General features: G+C 32.5%; 1 long non-coding RNA gene across 1 annotated transcript; it reads left to right on the forward strand.

Moving 5' to 3' along the window:
- The first annotated feature begins 411 nt into the window (after positions 1-411).
- Positions 412-2,742, forward strand: LOC144961611 (uncharacterized). Its single transcript, XR_013643226.1, has 3 exons — positions 412-491; positions 2,003-2,166; positions 2,639-2,742. It is a non-coding gene; the product is annotated as an uncharacterized LOC144961611 (long non-coding RNA).
- Positions 2,743-3,759: the final 1,017 nt, after the last annotated feature.

Genomic DNA, 3,759 nt, shown 5'->3' on the forward strand with positions numbered 1-3,759 from the left:
TTGGCTTTCCTTTTATCGATACTGGGGTAACAGAAACAAAGAGGGGAAAATGACAACATTTTGATTTCCTTTCGGTTTAGACATTTTTGGTTTAACTGGTTTTTACTGTAATATACTTTATCACAAGACCCCTGATACCTCATAAATAATATAACGGTTTTTATCAAGCCCTTTTAAATTGTTTACACAATTATTAATAACATGTTAAATTCTAGATTATCATTCTAGCTGAGTCCAGTAACTATAATCCACTACTAAAGCAGGGCTAGAAACTTTTGCACAATATTATATTTAATACCATATTGATATATTTAATTTGTGTATTTATTCGATATTGATGTGAACCTTCATAAAACTCTCCTCTGATTAAGATATCATGATTTTCTAGCAATCATATTTCTTCTTCATCTGTTAGGTGCATTATCAACCTCAATGGATTCTATTCCTACTATTTCAACAAAGGCAGCAGATCTCAGGAATATTAAAGTGAAGTAAGTTACATTTTAGTTTACATTATTACAGAATACAAAACCAAAATTGTAACATATTTAAAAATTGACAAACATATGAATATCCTTTTTCATTTTGTGTAAGATTTTAGAAATTTTGCCATTTGGGAGTGGGGTAGGTGATATAGAGGTAGGGGTCAAATAATTGCTTTGTTTATTCGAGGATTCTGTGTTCAATGAATTTGTCCTGAAATATCTTAAAAAATTGATTTATATTTCTATCATTGAATTTAAAAAAAACAACCTTCTCAGTTTTCTCCATCAACAAAAGTTATAGGCATAAATTGTAAATAATCAGATATTTCTGAATGTTAAGTTGGAAAATAATATCAGCTTCCCTACAGTTTTATAAATTTACAAAAATGTGACTGTAGTATGTCGGGTTATGTGCTTATATCTTGTCATTATTTGTGAATGTTTGTCTTCGTATTGATTTTGGTTCTTTGTTTATTTAAACGACTGTATTTGCTTAAACTTAATTAATGAGACTCTAGGGTAACCATGACATAAATAGAAAATTTTATCTTCGTTGTTATTACCCTGCTGTGTAACATCAATAACCTTTCTGACATTTCCTTATTTACAAGCACACGTTGTTAAATCTGGCATACCTCATGGGTTCCTAAATATCAGAATATCAGTTTATTTTTTTCTGCACAATGTCTATTCTCGCTGTACTGTTACTCTGGGAGCTTTCCCCTTACACAGCAGATCACTCCTTTGGGCCAAGGAATTGATACCTGTCCATTCACTCTTTCATCCCTCAGTGACTCTTTCATCCCTCAGTGACTCTTTCATCCCTCAGTGGGGTCCCATTCTGGCCCGGGTAAAGATAAGATAACTGAGACTGCTTCTATTGATCTTTTATGAAAATTACATTATGTTTATGTTTGCAAAATCATTAGTCATTATACGGCACAAGGTTGACTGTTTTTCTTATTTTTGCAGTGAAAGCTCTTTATCTATGTTTATTTTGTTGGTATAGTTCAGACGTTTATTGACATTTAATTATTTGTGGTCAGTAGAACACTTCATTTTATTTGAAAATTAGTATATCATGCCTTTGTTTCTGTGAATTCTTCACCTTTTCAAACACTTTAATACCCCTATAAACTACATGCTGCACGCATTTTTGGTTTAAAACCGGTTTTTACTGTAATATACTGTATTACAAGACCTCTGGTACGCCATAAATAATGTAACGGTTTTTATCAAGCCGTTTTAAATTGTTTGCTGTTGGTCACAAGGGTAGGGGAGGGGTTGGGCTTTAATTTAAGCTAAAGAAATAAATAAATTAAGGCACATGGCATTGTACGGTTAGAGTTCCTAAGTCCTGTAATTCAATTATTGTGAAATTTCTGAAGCTCTAAATTTGAACTGCATTAGAGAAGATCATTTTTATTTTTAAAAGATATTTTCACAGCATTTTGATAAAGTTATATATGTTGATATCTGTTTTTGCTATACTGTATTTAAATTCATTTTTTCTTCAGGAAAGAGAAGGAGAGGATGGAAAGTCGTCAGGCACAAGATGAAGAAGCTGAGATCAGAAGGAGAGCCAGGAGGCCAAGCTGAGGCGATATTTGAATGAAAGAACAGTCAGTGATGATGTTCCGAGGCCTAAGGAATCCATAGCTGCCAGATTGAAAAGAATTAAGTAAGTGATGAGCTTTTGGCAAAATTTTATGCTTCATCATTCGAAGGACACCTAAAAACAGAAGTCAATAGTTTGAAAATAACATTTATTTATGAAATGATATATTTTTCTTGTCACCTGCCAACATGCTCTGGGACAGAGGCCACTGTTTAAATTAAGGAAATTTCAAAAATAAAAAATGTGGTTCCATAGTGATTGTGACAACCATCTTTTAAAATATTTAAATGAGACGTAAATGCAAAACCAAGTCCTATTTAATGTAATAATAGCCTTAGTAAAGTGAATCAACTTACACAAATTTAAATAACAAAGTCGTTTTATTCCACGCTGCTTCATGTTTTCTGTTCACTTTTTCTCATTACAATTCCTGTGCTGTGAATAACATTTTACTTTAAAATCAGTCATAAAGTTTGATTCTACTATGTGCAAATTTTATTTATTATTTTGTATTCGTTTATGATAACTCATACAGACAAGAAGATCGAGAAAGACAAGAGGCATATCAAAGAGATTTAGATGAAATGAAAGCCCGAGTCGAGTCTTCTCCATTGCTGGTAGAAAAGTTCATGAAAGTAAGCATATTAAGGAATTAAAGTAGAGTACAATGTCAAAAACTATTATTCTGGTTTTCGTCTTTATTATTTTATAAGGACTAAATACAGTAGTTGATAAAGATTTTTAGATTCTTAGTAAAATTCTGGCCAGGTAAAAATAAGCCATTTTATATTTTTTTTATACATCAACAATATTAGAAATTATCAGTTTGTTTGATTAGCTGATAGAAGAAGAAGAAGAAGAAGAAGAAGAAGAAGAAGAAGAAGAAGAAGAAGAAGAAGAAGAAGAAGAAGAAGAAGAGGAAGAAGAAGAAGAAGAAGAAGAAGAAGAAGAAGAAGAGGAAGAAGAAGAAGAAGAAGAAGAAGAAGAAGAAGAAGAAGAAGAAGAAGAAGAAGAAGAAGAAGAAAGAGGAGGAGGAGGAGGAGGAGGGGGGACGAATAAGAATTTTCCTCAAAATACCCCTCTCATAATTTTACAAATTTTATATTTTATTATTCCAGGGAAAATGCGAAAAAAGAAGCCGAGAGAAAGTTCAAGTCCACGATGAGAGATGTGGGACTGAACGAGACAGAAATCATAAACAGTCACAGAGCATCTAGTATTAGAAGTGGAGATGGGTACAGGTCAGGAGATGGGTACAGGTCAGGTTCAAATGAAGATCTTTATGCAGGAAGTGCAGACATGACATACACCAAGCAGACTCAGAACGAGAATATAGTGCTGAGGAAGATGATGAATACTAAGAGAAAAAAATGGTTGCTTTGAACGTCAAATCAGTCAACTTCCCAAAAAATGTTTATTCTTGGTATAAATTGAAGTAAGTAAAAAAAAAAGTCATCTGTTTTGGGGATGGGGGGTTGTTTTTTTTTTCTGCTCTCATCTGATTTCTTGAGATTTTGTACATAGTTAACTTACCTTATTGCATAAATCTCACAAATCTGCCTTAACCCTATCATCCTCTGCATTTATTCATAACTATATTTAGATAAGGAAGATATTTAGATTACTTTTGCTAATTGATCCAACGGCGTCATTTTT

This window comes from Berghia stephanieae, unplaced genomic scaffold (genome assembly GCF_034508935.2).
Source record: "Berghia stephanieae isolate SIO BIC M18660-M18661 unplaced genomic scaffold, UCSD_Bste_1.3 scaffold3287, whole genome shotgun sequence".
Taxonomy (NCBI): domain Eukaryota; kingdom Metazoa; phylum Mollusca; class Gastropoda; order Nudibranchia; family Aeolidiidae; genus Berghia; species Berghia stephanieae.